At 46.4% G+C, this 18,154-nt stretch overlaps 1 long non-coding RNA gene across 1 annotated transcript in view; it reads left to right on the top strand.

Moving 5' to 3' along the window:
• LOC120928121 overlaps positions 1–17,115 on the top strand; it is a 32,664-nt gene extending 15,549 nt beyond the window's left edge. Inside the window, exon 5 of the long non-coding RNA XR_005747172.1 lies at positions 16,622–17,115. This is a non-coding gene — a long non-coding RNA (uncharacterized LOC120928121). The remainder of the gene's footprint in view (positions 1–16,621) is intronic.
• The last annotated feature ends 1,039 nt before the right edge of the window (positions 17,116–18,154 follow it).

Raw genomic sequence — 18,154 nt, forward strand, 5'->3', positions numbered from 1 at the left:
AAGAATGTCCATTACATTGGTGATCAGTGAGAAGAATGTCCCTTACATTGGTGATCAGTGAGAAGAATGTTCCTTACATTGGTGATCAGTGAGAAGAATGTCCCTTACATTGGTGATCAGTGGGAAGAATGTCCCTTACATTGGTGATCAGTGAGAAGAATGTTCCTTACATTGGTGATCAGTGGGAAGAATGTTCCTTACATTGGTGATCAGTGAGAAGAATGTTCCTTACATTGGTGATCAGTGAGAAGAATGTCCCTTACATTGGTGATCAGTGGGAAGAATGTCCCTTACATTGGTGATCAGTGGGAAGAATGTCCCTTACATTGGTGATCAGTGAGAAGAATGTCCCTTACATTGGTGATCAGTGAGAAGAATGTCCCTTAGATTGGTGATCAGTGGGAAGAATGTCCCTTAGATTGGTGATCAGTGAGAAGAATGTTATTTACATTGGTGATCAGTGGGAAGAATGTTCCTTACATTGGTGATCAGTGAGAAGAATGTTCCTTACATTGGTGATCAGTGAGAAGAATGTCCCTTACATTGGTGATCAGTGGGAAGAATGTTCCTTACATTGGTGATCAGTGAGAAGAATGTCCCTTACATTGGTGATCAGTGAGAAGAATGTCCCTTACATTGGTGATCAGTGAGAAGAATGTCCCTTAGATTGGTGATCAGTGGGAAGAATGTTCCTTACATTGGTGATCAGTGGGAAGAATGTTCCTTACATTGGTGATCAGTGAGAAGAATGTCCCTTACATTGGTGATCAGTGGGAAGAATGTTCCTTACATTGGTGATCAGTGAGAAGAATGTTCCTTACATTGGTGATCAGTGGGAAGAATGTCCCTTACATTGGTGATCAGTGAGAAGAATGTCCCTTACATTGGTGATCAGTGGGAAGAATGTCCCTTACATTGGTGATCAGTGGGAAGAATGTTCCTTACATTGGTGATCAGTGGGAAGAATGTTCCTTACATTGGTGATCAGTGGGAAGAATGTCCCTTACATTGGTGATCAGTGAGAAGAATGTCCCTTACATTGGTGATCAGTGAGAAGAATGTCCCTTACATTGGTGATCAGTGAGAAGAATGTCCCTTACATTGGTGATCAGTGGGAAGAATGTTCCTTACATTGGTGATCAGTGAGAAGAATGTTCCTTACATTGGTGATCAGTGGGAAGAATGTCCCTTACATTGGTGATCAGTGAGAAGAATGTCCCTTACATTGGTGATCAGTGAGAAGAATGTCCCTTACATTGGTGATCAGTGAGAAGAATGTCCCTTACATTGGTGATCAGTGAGAAGAATGTTCCTTACATTGGTGATCAGTGGGAAGAATGTTCCTTACATTGGTGATCAGTGAGAAGAATGTCCCTTACATTGGTGATCAGTGGGAAGAATGTCCCTTACATTGGTGATCAGTGGGAAGAATGTCCCTTACATTGGTGATCAGTGAGAAGAATGTTCCTTACATTGGTGATCAGTGAGAAGAATGTTCCTTACATTGGTGATCAGTGAGAAGAATGTCCCTTACATTGGTGATCAGTGGGAAGAATGTCCCTTACATTGGTGGTCAGTGAGAAGAATGTCCCTTACATTGGTGGTCAGTGAGAAGAATGTCCCTTACATTGGTGATCAGTGAGAAGAATGTCCCTTACATTGGTGATCAGTGAGAAGAATGTCCCTTACATTGGTGATCAGTGGGAAGAATGTTCCTTACATTGGTGATCAGTGAGAAGAATGCTCCTTACATTGGTGATCAGTGAGAAGAATGTTCCTTACATTGGTGATCAGTGAGAAGAATGTTCCTTCCATTGGTGATCAGTGGGAAGAATGTTCCTTACATTGGTGATCAGTGGGAAGAAGGAGGAGGACACACCCTAGGAGCTCTCTGAGAGATCCAACCTTTTCCAAGCCTGGGCCTTGCCTGCTAGCTTGGCCCAGGAATAATGCCTGATCCTGGGGGAGGCCCCGGGACGGATCCCCCTGATGATACGGGGCCTAGTGAGGAGGAGGTGGAGGATCTGTTTGTAGGTCCAGGCCCTGCTGTGGATGCGAATGTCTTCAGTCAGAAGAGCATTGATCGTTTTAGGGCGATTGGAAGAGCTGAAGAAAAACTTAACATTTTGAAGGCTGAACACAAATCTTTCAAAATCAAGTACTTCCAGGCCTGGAGTAAAAATCGTTTGGCCATGAAGCCTGAGTTGCAGGAATTGGAGGAAAAGGTAAAGGAGCAATCTTTATTATTGGAAAAGCTGAAAGATAAAAGTGGAGAAAAGTTTGATAATGAGAGGAGATTTGCCAGCCAGACAGCAGTTTCCAGGGACCAGCCTCAGATAATGGATGACGCGGGCCCATCTGCCTCTGCACCTCTTCCTCCATGTCAGGGCTTGGAATCGCCGATGGCAACCAGCCAGGGGGTTGAGAGTGGGCATGGCACCCTGAAATGTATCCAGGAGATGGAGTCACCCCTGAGAGCAAACAAGCCTGCTTTTACAGAAGTCCCTGAAGCCAAGCCAGTACAGGTGGAGAAATGTCAGCACACCTCACTGTCTTCCAACATGTCTGCCCAATCTGCTGTGGTGGACGGTGTCCTGACTGAGGAGCAGAAGGGGAAGGCCTTGTGCAGAGCGCTGCCTGGAGTTTCTGCTGGAACCTGTAGTTCCTCTGTACAAGGTATGCCTGTTACTAGCAATGAGATTGCCTCACCTGAGCCTCCCTGTGGTGGGGGAGGGGATCAGCATATTGCACCATGTGCAGTGGAAGAAGCAATGGAGGTTTCACCTGTTGCAGTGTCAGACCAGCCTGCACTATCCCCTGATGACAACCCTGTCCTGACAGAAGAGAACCGACCAGCTGAAGCTTCTACAAGCACAGCAGTGGGAACTGACACTGCTGGGAAGACTGCAGGAACTGTGAATATTCCAGCAAGTTCTAAGAATGACAGTAATGATAAAACAATGGATGTGGTGGGTGGTGAAGGGGTTAATACTGCTGGGAAAAATCAAAATGACATTCCTCCCCTTGCTCAGCAGAGGAAAGACTCACCGATTGTTCAGACCAAATCTGTGCAATCGATATCTGCTGCAAATGTGTCAGATGGTTCAAAACAAACCAATGTTTTATCTGCTGGGAGCTACGCATCAGTTTTGGGGAATCGCACCAAGGAGGGTGGGGGGAATGGTGCAAATGTTGGTGGTCACAATTTGGGGGGGTTTAGTGGTGGGATGGTTGGTGGGTATAAGCGGAGAAATGTGGTCCAGTTGAAGTGGGAGGGGGAGGGGACCCCACCAGTAAGGGGGAGGGTGGCAGAGTTGATCCTGGAAATGGGGTTCAAAGTCGCAGACATTTTTGCTTTGATTTGTCCCGTTGGGAGTTGGGAATTTGATTTGTCCTTTGTAAAGCCTGAGGGTCTGGATTTATTTTGGGAACGTTTTAGGGGGCGCAGGGACCTTCCGCAGTGGAATGGTTGGATGCCAAAGGTGGTTTCCAGGCAGCCTCTAATAAAATCAGTGACGATCCTTGTGCGTAACGAATCCATCCCAGAAGCTGATTTGTTAGTATGGTTACGCCGGTATGGTGAGGTCCTCGCTCCACTGCGGAAGGTCCTTGATCAGCATGGGATATGGACAGGGGCCTGGACAGTGTCACCAAAATTGGGGGTGCAGGGAAATGTTGTTCAACATCTGCCCTGTTCAGCCTTTCTGGGGAGGGACAGGCTGACCATTTTTTACCAGGGTCAGCCTAAGGTGTGCAATAAATGTGGTGACAAGGGCCATTTTGCCTCCACCTGCACCCGCAAGAAATGTTCTTTGTGCCAGGAGCTTGGCCATTTGGCTAAAGACTGTACTGACATTCGGTGCAATTTGTGCCAAAAACTTGGTCACCCGTACAGTCAATGCCCGGAGGCATTACATAACCTGCCAGGGTTGGAGGCTGAGCTGCAGAGGCTGGATAAGGAGGATGAGGCCACTGAAACTCTTGTTGTCCCTCCTGTGTCTGTGACATCTGTTTCTGTTCCCCCTAGTGATGTGGTCCCTGAGTCTGTCCCTCCTGTGTCTGTGACATCTGTTTCTGTTCCCCTTAGTGATGTGGTCCCTGAGTCTGTCCCTTCTGTGTCTGTGACATCTGTTTCTGTTCCCCCTAGAGATGTGGTCCCTAAATCTGTCCCTCCTGTCCCTAATCCATCTATTCGTAGATCCTCCAGACTGGCGGAGGCTGCTGGGGGGGCAGGTTTAGCGGATCTTCCCACTCAGCCTCCAGTCCCTGCCCCTCGGCAGCGCAAGCGTGGTCAGGGGAATGTGGGGGTGCTGGATGGGGGTGGGGCTGATGGAAGGGTGTCCGTACCCCATGTTTCACATTCCATTGATGGGGATTCGGATGAGGAGGGGTGGGAGAAGATTAGGAGGAGGAAGAAAATGAAGAGAAAGACAAGAAAACCGGTCGTCTCTTCCTCAGAGTCGGATCCAGGAGGGGTTCCCCTTGGTAACACCTTTAATGTGTTGTCAGGTGAAAAGATGTCTTTGTCTTCTTCTTTTTCATCTATGGATGAGTCACGTTGTTTGAAGAGAGCGGTTTCTGGTGATGAGAGTGTGGTGAAGGTCAAGAAACGACTACCCCAATCATCCTGATGGCAGTTCCCCCTCCGATAAAGGTGGCGACCATTAATGTCGCCAGCATTAAATCTGCAAGAGCTCGTGATATGGCCTTATTTTTGCTCAGCGAGTTTGATGCCGAGATTTTATTTTTGCAAGAGACCTGGCTCCATACTTTGGCCGATGTCCACCTGGCAAAAGGGGAGTGGAGATGCGGTCCCTCCTTTTGGTCTCTTGCGGCTGAGCCCTGCAGCGGAGTTGCAGTACTTTTTGAAACCGATATGGTAACGCGCCGGCGGGTAATTGAGGTAGAAATAGGTGGATGCATGGTGTTGGACGTTTCTTAGAAGGGCTGCATGCATAATGGGTGCGGGTTTGTTTCTTGACCTTGCAGGTTTGTCTGGTGTAGTGGTGTGAGTTGTATTAAGATTTACTTTCCTGGTGATTACATGATTTTTGCTTTGCTGTAAAGTCTTTTGTTTGAGAGCAGATTTGCTATATTTATTTTCAATTATGTAAATATGTGTATATTTATGTATATCTTATAGTGATTTTATGCTTTTTGTTTGCAAGACTTTTAATAAACAAAATTGGGAAGAATGTCCCTTACATTGGTGATCAGTGAGAAGAATGCCCCTTACATTGGTGATCAGTGAGAAGAATGCTCCTTACATTGGTGATCAGTGGGAAGAATGTTCCTTACATTGGTGATCAGTGAGAAGAATGTCCCTTACATTGGTGATCAGTGGGAAGAATGTCCCTTAGATTGGTGATCAGTGAGAAGAATGTTATTTACATTGGTGATCAGTGAGAAGAATGTTCCTTACATTGGTGATCAGTGGGAAGAATGTTCCTTACATTGGTGATCAGTGGGAAGAATGTCCCTTACATTGGTGATCAGTGAGAAGAATGCCCCTTACATTGGTGATCAGTGAGAAGAATGCTCCTTACATTGGTGATCAGTGGGAAGAATGTTCCTTACATTGGTGATCAGTGAGAAGAATGTCCCTTACATTGGTGATCAGTGGGAAGAATGTCCCTTAGATTGGTGATCAGTGAGAAGAATGTTATTTACATTGGTGATCAGTGAGAAGAATGTTCCTTACATTGGTGATCAGTGGGAAGAATGTTCCTTACATTGGTGATCAGTGGGAAGAATGTCCCTTACATTGGTGATCAGTGAGAAGAATGCCCCTTACATTGGTGATCAGTGAGAAGAATGCTCCTTACATTGGTGATCAGTGGGAAGAATGTTCCTTACATTGGTGATCAGTGAGAAGAATGTCCCTTACATTGGTGATCAGTGGGAAGAATGTCCCTTACATTGGTGATCAGTGGGAAGAATGTCCCTTAGATTGGTGATCAGTGAGAAGAATGTTATTTACATTGGTGATCAGTGAGAAGAATGTCCCTTACATTGGTGATCAGTGGGAAGAATGTCCCTTACATTGGTGATCAGTGAGAAGAATGTCCCTTACATTGGTGATCAGTGAGAAGAATGTTATTTACATTGGTGATCAGTGAGAAGAATGTCCCTTACATTGGTGATCAGTGGGAAGAATGTCCCTTAGATTGGTGATCAGTGAGAAGAATGTTATTTACATTGGTGATCAGTGGGAAGAATGTCCCTTACATTGGTGATCAGTGGGAAGAATGTCCCTTACATTGGTGATCAGTGGGAAGAATGTCCCTTACATTGGTGATCAGTGAGAAGAATGTCCCTTACATTGGTGATCAGTGAGAAGAATGTTATTTACATTGGTGATCAGTGAGAAGAATGTTCCTTACATTGGTGATCAGTGGGAAGAATGTCCCTTACATTGGTGATCAGTGGGAAGAATGTCCCTTACATTGGTGATCAGTGAGAAGAATGTTATTTACATTGGTGATCAGTGGGAAGAATGTCCCTTACATTGGTGATCAGTGGGAAGAATGTTATTTACATTGGTGATCAGTGAGAAGAATGTCCCTTACATTGGTGATCAGTGAGAAGAATGTCCCTTACATTGGTGATCAGTGGGAAGAATGTCCCTTACATTGGTGATCAGTGAGAAGAATGTCCCTTACATTGGTGATCAGTGAGAAGAATGTCCCTTACATTGGTGATCAGTGAGAAGAATGTTATTTAAATTGGTGATCAGTGAGAAGAATGTTCCTTACATTGGTGATCAGTGGGAAGAATGTCCCTTACATTGGTGATCAGTGGGAAGAATGTTATTTACATTGGTGATCAGTGAGAAGAATGTCCCTTACATTGGTGATCAGTGGGAAGAATGTCCCTTACATTGGTGATCAGTGGGAAGAATGTTCCTTACATTGGTGATCAGTGAGAAGAATGTCCCTTACATTGGTGATCAGTGGGAAGAATGTTCCTTACATTGGTGATCAGTGAGAAGAATGTTCCTTACATTGGTGATCAGTGAGAAGAATGTCCCTTAGATTGGTGATCAGTGAGAAGAATGTTATTTACATTGGTGATCAGTGGGAAGAATGTCCCTTACATTGGTGATCAGTGAGAAGAATGTCCCTTACATTGGTGATCAGTGAGAAGAATGTTATTTACATTGGTGATCAGTGAGAAGAATGTTCCTTACATTGGTGATCAGTGAGAAGAATGTCCCTTACATTGGTGATCAGTGGGAAGAAGGAGGAGGACACACCCAAGGAGCTCTCTGAGAGATCCAACCTTTTTCAAGCCTGGGCCTTGCCTGCTAGCTTGGCCCAGGAACAATGCCTGATCCTGGGGGAGGCCCTGGGACGGATCCCCCTGATGATACGGGGCCTAGTGAGGAGGAGGTGGAGGATCTGTCTGTAGGTCCAGGCCCTGCTGTGGATGCGAATGTCTTCAGTCAGAAGAGCATTGATCGTTTTAGGGCGATTGGAAGAGCTGAAGAAAAACTTAAAATTTTGAAGGCTGAACACAAATCCTTCAAAATCAAGTATTTCCAGGCCTGGAGTAAAAATCGTTTGGCCATGAAGCCTGAGTTGCAGGAATTGGAGGAAAAGGTAAAGGAACAATCTTTATTATTGGAAAAGCTGAAAGATAAAAGTGGAGAAAAGTTTGATAATGAGAGGAGATTTGCCAGCCAGACAGCAAGTTCCAGGGACCAGCCTCAGATAATGGATGACGCGGGTTCATCTGCCTCTGCACCTCTCCCTCCATGTCAGGGCTTGGAATCGCCGATGGCAACCAGCCAGGGGGTTGAGAGTGAGCATGGCACCCTGAAATGTATCCAGGAGATGGAGTCACCCCTGAGAGCAAACAAGCCTGCTAATACAGAAGTCCCTGAAGCCAAGCCAGTACAGGTGGAGAAATGTCAGCACACCTCACTGTCTTCCAACATGTCTGCCCAACCTGCTGTGGTGGACGGTGTCCTGACTAAGGAGCAGAAAGGGAAGGCCTTGTGCAAAGCGCTGCCTGGAGTTTCTGCTGGGACCTGTAGTTCCTCTGTACAAGGTATGCCTGTTACCAGCAATGAGATTGCCTCACCTGAGCCTCCCTGTGGTGGGGGAGGGGATCAGCATATTGCACCATGTGCAGTGGAAGAAGCAATGGAGGTTTCACCTGCTGCAGTATCAGACCAGCCTGCACTATCCCCTGATGACAACCCTGTCCTGACAGAAGAGAACCGACCAGCTGAAGCTTCTACAAGCACAGCAGTGGGAACTGACACTGCTGGGAAGACTGCAGGAACTGTGAATATTCCAGCAAGTTCTAAAAATGACAGTAATGATAAAACAATGGATGTGGTGGGTGGTGAAGGGGTTAATACTGCTGGGAAAAATAAAAATGACATTCCTCCCCCTGCTCAGCAGAGGAAAGACTCGCCGATTGTTCAGACCAAATCTGTGCAATCGATATCTGCTGCAAATGTGTCAGATGGTTCAAAACAAACAAATGTTTTATCTGCTGGGAGTTACGCGTCGGTTTTGGGGAATCGCACCAAGGAGGGTGGGGGGAATGGTGCAAATGTTGGTGGTCACAATTTGGGGGGGTTTGGTGGGGGGATGGTTGGTGGGTATAAGCGGAGAAATGTGGTCCAGCTGAAGTGGGAAGGGGAGGGGACCCCACCAGTAAGGGGGAGGGTGGCCGAGTTGATCCTGGAAATGGGGTTCAAAGTCGCAGACATTTTTGCTTTGATTTGTCCCGTTGGGAGTTGGGAATTTGATTTATCCTTTGTAAAACCTGAGGGTCTGGATTTATTTTGGGAACGTTTTAGGGGGCGCAGGGACCTTCCGCAGTGGAATAGTTGGATGCCAAAGGTGGTTTCCAGGCAGCCTCTAATAAAATCAGTGACGATCCTTGTGCGTAACGAATCCATCCCAGAGGCTGATTTGGTAGTATGGTTACGCCGATATGGCGAGGTCCTCGCTCCACTGCGGAAGGTCCTTGATCAGCATGGGATATGGACAGGGGCCTGGACAGTGTCACTAAAATTGGGGGTGCAGGGAAATGTTGTTCAACATCTGCCCTGTTCAGCCTTTCTGGGGAGGGACAGGCTGACCATTTTTTACCAGGGTCAGCCTAAGGTGTGCAATAAATGTGGTGACAAGGGCCATTTTGCCTCCACCTGCACCCGCAAGAAATGTTCTTTGTGCCAGGAGCTTGGCCATTTGGCTAAAGACTGTACTGACATTCGGTGCAATTTGTGCCAAAAACTTGGTCACCCGTACAGTCAATGCCCGGAGGCATTACATAACCTGCCAGGGTTGGAGGCTGAGCTGCAGAGGCTGGATAAGGAGGATGAGGCCACTGAAACTCTTGTTGTCCCTCCTGTGTCTGTGACATCTGTTTCTATTCCCCCTAGTGATGTGGTCCCTGAGTCTGTCCCTCCTGTGTCTGTGACATCTGTTTCTGTTCCCCTTAGTGATGTGGTCCCTGAGTCTGTCCCTTCTGTGTCTGTGACATCTGTTTCTGTTCCCCCTAGAGATGTGGTCCCTAAATCTGTCCCTCCTGTCCCTAATCCATCTATTCGTAGATCCTCCAGACTGGCGGAGGCTGCTGGGGGGGCAGGTTTAGCGGATCTTCCCACTCAGCCTCCAGTCCCTGCCCCTCGGCAGCGCAAGCGTGGTCAGGGGAATGTGGGGGTGCTGGATGGGGGTGGGGCTGATGGAAGGGTGTCCGTACCCCATGTTTCACATTCCATTGATGGGGATTCGGATGAGGAGGGGTGGGAGAAGATTAGGAGGAGGAAGAAAATGAAGAGAAAGACAAGAAAACCGGTCGTCTCTTCCTCAGAGTCGGATCCAGGAGGGGTTCCCCTTGGTAACACCTTTAATGTGTTGTCAGGTGAAAAGATGTCTTTGTCTTCTTCTTTTTCATCTATGGATGAGTCACGTTGTTTGAAGAGAGCGGTTTCTGGTGATGAGAGTGTGGTGAAGGTCAAGAAACGACTACCCCAATCATCCTGATGGCAGTTCCCCCTCCGATAAAGGTGGCGACCATTAATGTCGCCAGCATTAAATCTGCAAGAGCTTGTGATATGGCCTTATTTTTGCTCAGCGAGTTTGATGCTGAGATTTTATTTTTGCAAGAGACCTGGCTCCATACTTTGGCCGATGTCCACCTGGCAAAAAGGGAGTGGAGATGCGGTCCCTCCTTTTGGTCTCTTGCGGCTGAGCCCTGCAGCGGAGTTGCGGTACTTTTTGAAACCGATATGGTAACGCGCCGGCGGGTAATTGAGGTAGAAATAGGTAGATGTATGGTGTTGGACGTTTATTAGAAGGGCTGCATGCATAATGGGTGCGGGTTTGTTTCTTGACCTTGCAGGTTTGTCTGGTGTAGTGGTGTGAGTTTGTATTAAGATTTACTTTCCTGGTGATTACATGATTTTTGCTTTGCTGTAAAGTCTTTTGTTTGAGAGCAGATTTGCTATATTTATTTTCATTTATGTAAATATGTGTATATTTATGTATATCTTATAGTGATTTTATGCTTTTTGTTTGCAAGACTTTTAATAAACAAAATTGGGAAGAATGTTCCTTACATTGGTGATCAGTGGGAAGAATGTCCCTTACATTGGTGATCAGTGAGAAGAATGTTCCTTACATTGGTGATCAGTGGGAAGAATGTTCCTTACATTGGTGATCAGTGAGAAGAATGTTCCTTACATTGGTGATCAGTGAGAAGAATGTCCCTTACATTGGTGATCAGTGAGAAGAATGTCCCTTACATTGGTGATTAGTGAGAAGAATGTCCCTTACATTGGTGATCAGTGGGAAGAATGTTCCTTACATTGGTGATCAGTGGGAAGAATGTCCCTTACATTGGTGATCAGTGAGAAGAATGTCCCTTACATTGGTGATCAGTGAGAAGAATGTCCCTTACATTGGTGATCAGTGAGAAGAATGTCCCTTACATTGGTGATCAGTGAGAAGAATGTCCCTTACATTGGTGATCAGTGAGAAGAATGTTCCTTACATTGGTGATCAGTGGCAAGAATTAAATTCCTATAATAAACATTTATTTTGAACATTGTGTAGAGAAATTATTTGCAATGTGGGCAGTGCAATATGTAGGTGGGACTTTGTGTGGATATAGCTTGAACGTGGGCGGGGACACAGGGGGCCCCATGATCTTCTTTTGCCCGGGGGCCCCATGAGCTGTCAGTCCGCCCCTGTCTACCTGAGAGGAATGTTAATACTTCGGGAGGAAAGGAGAGGCTAAACCTGACTGCAGAGGACCCAGTTCCGCTTCTCAGAGGAATACCTCCGCGATACATAGTCTGGCCCTATTGACTGCCAGAGGCTCTTGTTTCAAACCATGGCCATCAGACGGTTTGGCGGACTGAGAGTGGCCCTCACTCTCTAGGTGGACTTTTACCCCCCCACTTCACCTATAAGCCTCCTCCCTCCCCCCTATTCCCTCCCTCCAATCTCTCTCTTTCTTTCCTTTTTCTCCTATACCCATTTTCTTCCATTTAAACTCAAAATCTGGTATGTTTCGACCCAAATTGGCCACCCTGCAGTACTCTTTCCCCATGTACGTATACCCGAATTCTCCAAGGGTACCGGGGCTAATCCCTATTGTACTGTAAGTGATCAGTTGACCCGTCAAGGCGAAGCCCTAGTCTCACACCCCCTAGGTATCTGGGTACCTTGTATATTTACAGAGTTGTTCCTGTGTCATAATCCTCAGATTACTTACCTTTAGTTCAGATACCACTAATTAGCGATCATATGTATGTTACTATGTTTGTACCACATATTCTGTGAAGTTACCCTTTCATTGTATGTCGCATACGAGTAGGGTAGAGAGGGGGCCAGGGCCATCTACGAAGCAGCAGGGACCAGGGAACCAGGGATTAAAGTGGATGTAAACCCCAATTTTTTTTGGTGTCACAATGTAGAGAATAAGATTTCCTATCATCTGTGCCCAGTCTTGCCACACAGAGTTAATCCATCGCTGAGCAATCCTCTTTTTATTGTTCAGTGAAATAGACAGACTTCCAGATAAAGACCAAAGTCCTTACTTGAGTGACAGGTTATTTACATATCTCGTGCACTAGCTTGCAGACATGCACAGCTTCCGTAAAGTGCACAATTCACATCCCCCTCCCCTCTCCCCCTCTCCCGTCCAGCTCTCCCAGGATTGGCTGTCTTTCCCGTGTTTTGATTAAATGTTTTCAAAATATGGGGTGATCCACAGTTCAGTTTAAACAGCCATCAAAATATACATAGGGCCGGATTCAAGAAGCAAGTGCGCCTGTGTAACCATAGGTTACACAGCACAATTGCTTACTTCCCCCGGCGTAACGAGTGCTCCTGATTCAGGAACCTCGTTACGCCGACTGCAGCCTAAGATCTGCGTGGCATAAGGCTCTTATGCCCGCATATCTTAGGCTGCATTCTTGCGGTGGACGCTAGGTGGCGTTCACGTTGTGCTCAGTGTATAGTATGCAAATTGCATACTAACACCGATTCACAACGTTGCGCGAGCCCTGCGTACGCAATTTACGTCGTTTACGTACGGCGGTTTTCGCGCAAGGCTGCCCCTGCTATTAGCAGGGGCAGCCCATGTTACGTATACCCGTCGTTCCCGCGTCGGGAAATTTGAATTTTATGTCGTTTGCGTAAGTGAATCGTGAATGGCGCTGGACGCAATGCAATGCACGTCAGAAAAGTTTCCCGACGGAGCATGCGCTCTACGCGGGAACGCGCCTAATTTAAATGATTCCCACCCCTACGGTATAATTTAAATTGCGTGCTCTAGCGCCGGGCATTTTGCCGGCGCGCCCGCGCAATTCACGGAGCTTCTGCTCGGTGAATCAAGGGCAGTGGAGCAAATTTGCGGGGGCGCAGGGCAAAAACGTTGCCCTGCGCCTCCGTAAATAATGCGCAAATCTCTTTGAATCCGGCCCATAGACAAGAAGCTGTGCATGTCTGCAAGCTAGTGCACAAGATATGTAAATAACCTGTCACTCAAGCAAGGACTTTGGTCTTTATCTGGAAGTCTGTTTTATTTCACTGAATAATAAAAGAGGATTGTTTAGAGCTGGATTAACTCTGTGTGGCAAGACTGGGCACAGATGATAGGAAATCATATTCTCTACATTGTGACATAAAAAAAAAAAAAATCTCCTCAGAAGATCTCTAGAGGGTAGCAGATGTGTGGCATGCTATCCATGTGGTGAGGCAAGGATAGAGCGATGAGGAGCCCATGGACTACATAGAGGTCCAAAGTAGAGAGAGGTTCAGGGCCACTTACTGTACAAAGCGTCAAGGACCAAGCAACCAGGGATGAAGGTGACCAGATCTGGCTACCTTCTCATTAGAAAATGCTGAGTCCATCCTCTGGAGATCTAGAGTGAGTAGCAGGGGAGTCACATGCTGTCCATGTGGTGAGGCAAGGATAGAGTGGACTACAGAGAGGTCCAGAGAAGAAAGAGGGTCAGAGCCACCTACGGAGCAGCAGGGACCAGGCATCCAGGGGTGAAGGTGACCAGGTCTGGCTACCTTCTCATTAGAAAACGTTGAGTTCCCCCTCAGGAGATCTATAGAGAGTAGCAGATGTGTGACATGCGGTCCATAAGTGTGGTGAGGCAAGGATAGAGCAGAGAGGAGCCCATGGACCACTTGGGTTCTGTATTACATATAGTTACATAGTTAGTCAGGTTGGAAAAAAGGCACACGTCCATCCAGTTCAACCTAAAAAAAAAAAAAAAAAATTATTATATAATCCAATATACACAACTCCATACCCACAGTTGATGCAGAAGAAGGCGAAAAACCCCAGCAGAGCATGAGATCCAATTTGCTACAGCAGGGGAAAAAAATCCTTCCTGATCCGCCGAGAGGCAATCGGATTTTCCCCGGATCAACTTTACCTACAAATGTCAGTACTCAGTTATATTCTGTACATTTAGGAAAGAATCCAGACCTTTCTTATAGCAATCTACTGAGCTGGCCAGAACCACCTCTGGAGGGAGTCTGTTCCACATTCTCACAGCTCTTACTGTGAAGAAACCTTTCCGTATTTGGAGATTAAATTGTTTTTCCTCTAGACGTAAAGCACATAAGGGTGGACTCCCATAGAGGGCAGTGTGTGACAAAACTGTGTGCAATTACCTCCTAAGCAAGTCTTTCCCTGTGCTATATTATAGATCAGTGTTGCCAACCTACCAGATTGAAATTTACTGACACAACACCCAAAATTTACTGGCACAGCCAAGTTTTTACTGGCATTTCCAAAAGTTACAAAATTACAGTTTTAGGTGCAAATTACTGTATTTAGGCTACAAACAAATAAAATATGCATTTAGCAATATGATTTAAGGCAGGGGTTGACAAATTTGCTTGGAATCTAGGAGCCAGGTAAAAAAGTTAGGAGCCAGAAAACGCGCCCCGTCCCGACGAGCTTGCGCGCAGAAAGCGAACACATACGTGAGCAGCGCCCGCATATGTAAACGGTGTTCAAACCACACATGTGAGGTATCGCCGCGATTGGTAGAGCGAGAGCAATAATTCTAGCCCTAGAACTCCTCTGTAACTCAAAACATGCAACCTGTAGATTTTTTTTTAAACGCCGCCTATGAAGATTTTAAAGGGTAAAAGTTTGTCGGCATTCCACGAGCGGACGCAATTTTGAAGCGTGACATGTTGGGTATCAATTTACTCGGCGTAACATTATCTTTCATAATATAAAAAAAAAAATGGGGATAACTTTACTATGGTCTTATTTTTTAATTTAAAAAAGTGTAATTTTTTTCACCAAAAAAGTGCGCTTGTAAGACCGCTGCGCAAATACGGCATGACAGAAAGTATTGCAACGTTTGCCATTTTATTCTCTAGGGTGTTAGGATAAAAAATATATATAATGTTTGGGGGTTCTAATTAGAGGGAAGAAGATGGCAGTGAAAATAGTGAAAAATTACATTAGAATTGCTGTTTAACTTGTAATGCTTAACTTGTAATACCAACGGCCACCACCAGATGGCGCCAGCTCACATCTGGTGGTAATAACTTGTAATACCAACGGCTCACCACCAGATGGCCCCAGTCCAAGCCAAGTCGCCAGGGCCCTATTTCTAGTCGCCATGGCGACCTGGCGCCCGGGATTTGTCGAGCCCTGATTTAAGGTAGATAATTAGGCAAAAAAAATATTTCCTATTTTTTTTGATAAGTAAGTAACTCAGGGACCGGGCCCAGAAGGGGAAGAAATTAGAATGGGCGGCACACACACATAAAATTGACTCTCACAGTGACACTGACATCAATGTGTAATAGCACAGATGATGATGAGACTTCACTGTCACAACACGTCCCCTCCTGAGTCACAGTGACGGTCTCTCTCCAAGCCAAGTGGTCCCTTCAGTCCCCTCCAGTCTAAACAGCACTGACGGTCCCGGTCCCAGCCTGCCTTGCTCCCATACTGCAGATACGCACACGAGGCTCTGACTGCTCTGCTTAGCTCCATTGCACCATGACGTCACACGACATGCTAAGTCACCGCCTCCGCCAGACCCTCTGATCACACTGTAGTAGGCACTCAGCTCCAGACCAAGCTGAGTGTCACAGCCATATTTTTTTCTGGCAACTTTTTGCTTTTACTGGCATTTCCTGGCAGGAGAAAATTGCTTGTTTTTTTACTGGCTGCCAGTAAAAATACTGACGGTTGGCAACACTTTTACAGAAACCCCAGTGAATCACAGGAAATGTATCTGTAGTCAATGACTGAGATGACAGTTTCAGAACCCAAGCAAGGACATAAGGTTCCTTCCAGTGCCGGGACCAACGGTGTAACCTGGCCTAGACCAACAAGGCCCAGGCCTAGGGCAGCACTTTGCAGGGGGCAGCACGTAAAGCGTCCCCGCCGGCTTGCACTACAGCTGCTTCTAATTTTCACTGTCCTATCATCCTGGACCACAAACCTTCCTCACTGTGCTCTATGTTTTCTGCTGCACCATTGGCATGGTTATATCTTCTTAGTCCTCTCCATGAGATTATCAGAAACTTTTGGTTAAAGTAGAACTATAGGCAACACTTTTTTTTTCATTTTGGATAGAGTAAGGCAGGGATCCTCAAACTACGGCCCTCCAGCTGTTGTAGAACTACACATCCCATGAGGCCTTGTAACGCACTGACATTCACAGACATGACTAGGCATGATGGGAATTGTAGTTCCTGAACAACTGGAGGGCCGTAGTTTGAAGACCCCTGGAGTAAGGGAGGGTTAGAGCCCCAGTCAGTTTATTTTTTACTATCCCTGTCCCATTGCAGAAATTTCCCTTCACGTCCTGCCTCATAGCCAAACAGGAAGTGAGAGGAAATCTATGCAAATTAAGGGAATGCAATGTCCCCGACCCCCGACCCCAAGAACTAGTGTCCCCACTTGAAAATGTCAGAGTGGGTCTTAAACAGAAATGGGTGTGGCCTTAACAGGAAGGGGTGGGTCATATTTAAATTAGGGGGTGCACGAGTTTAGTCAGGCCTAGGGCAGCACAAAACCTAAATACACCACTGGCCGGGACAGTCTGATAATTGCTGCTCAGTATGAAATCTGACTTTTCTCTTGTTTTTCTTCTTAGCGATGTGACATCTCCCCGAATTCCAGCAATATCCTCATTTCACAGTCTGGAGCCTGAAGGACGAACTCCATCATCTTCTGTCCTGTGATGAATCTCCATTATAATTCCAGATATCCGGCACCAATCGCAAAGACCAAACCCACCAAGAACCTGGAAAATTGCTTCACAGCTCCATGATGACACCTTACCATCCCCCTATCTAGCACTTCATACCTTCCCCGGTATCTCCTCTCTATCCATTTCCCACTGCGTATAACCGATCAGTCATACCGTTATGACCACGCACTATAACCCATCATGGCATGGACTCCAGTAGACCTCTGAAGGTATGCTCTGGTATCTGCCACCAAGCGGTCAGTAGCAGATCTTTTAAGTCCTGTAAGTTGTTTGAGAAACCAAGTAGACCATTTCGTGGTTCCTCCAGCCTGGGGTAGTATAATACTGTTGGCTGTCCAACCCCTCAGAGTCATAAAAAACACCATCTCTGAGGAAATGAGTTGGGAAACATCTCTGCTGGAAGCTTGGTAGGTGTAGCTCACCCTCCCTACATAGGTGGCGCTGTTACAGCAGAGAGAATGCAGGATAAGAGGAACATCCCACAGATGCTCAATTTCATTGAGATCTGGAGAATTTTGGTCAACACCTCAAACTTGTTTTTGTGTTCCTCAAACCATTCTTGAATTCATCAGACCAGGCCACCTTCTTCCATCGCTTTGTGGTCCAGTTCTGATGCTCACATGCCCATTGTAGGCTCATTTGGCTGTGGACACGATCAGCATGGGCACCCTGACCGGTCTGCGGCTACCCAGCCCCCATCCACAACAAACTGCGATGCTCTGTGTGTTCTGACACCTTTTTATCAGAACCAGCATTCACATTTTGAGAAATGTGGGCGACAGTAGCTCTTCTATTGGACTACATGGGCCAACCTTCGCTGCTCACCAATGAGCCTTGGCCACCAATGACCCTGTCACCCGTTCTCCTTCCTTGGACCACTTTTGGTCGGTCCTGACCACTGCAGATTGGGAACATCCCACAAGAGGGGCAGTTTTGGAGTTGCTCTGACCCCGTCATCTAGACATTACAATTTGGCTCTGGTCGGAGTCCTCAAATCCTTACACTCCATTTCTGCTTTTTTTTCACATCAACTTCAGGGACAAAATGTTCACTTGCTGCCTAATAGAGTGTATCCCACCCACAGTCACTGGCATAGCGTCAGGGGTTGTATTCTGACTCCGATTGTTGTGATAGCGATATATCCCTTGCTGAGACCTCTATGCCTGGCCTGTATAAGCAGATATACTCACTGTGGACAATCCTTGTCAGACAGCTGAACTCGTCAATACCGATTCATTCAAAAGAGGTGTTTATTCCTTAACTTCAGGGGTTACAGCAGATAACAGGAACAGCAGATGAATGGTGATAGTATTGTGCGGTCAAAAGATGATGCCTTTCCTACCCTGGGCAGAGTACATGAGTGTCCTTCTACATGTGGCTTGCTGGCTGGAGAGATGACACAGGAAGTACTCCACA

Source organism: Rana temporaria, chromosome 2 (genome assembly GCF_905171775.1).
Source record: "Rana temporaria chromosome 2, aRanTem1.1, whole genome shotgun sequence".
Taxonomy (NCBI): Eukaryota; Metazoa; Chordata; class Amphibia; order Anura; family Ranidae; genus Rana; species Rana temporaria.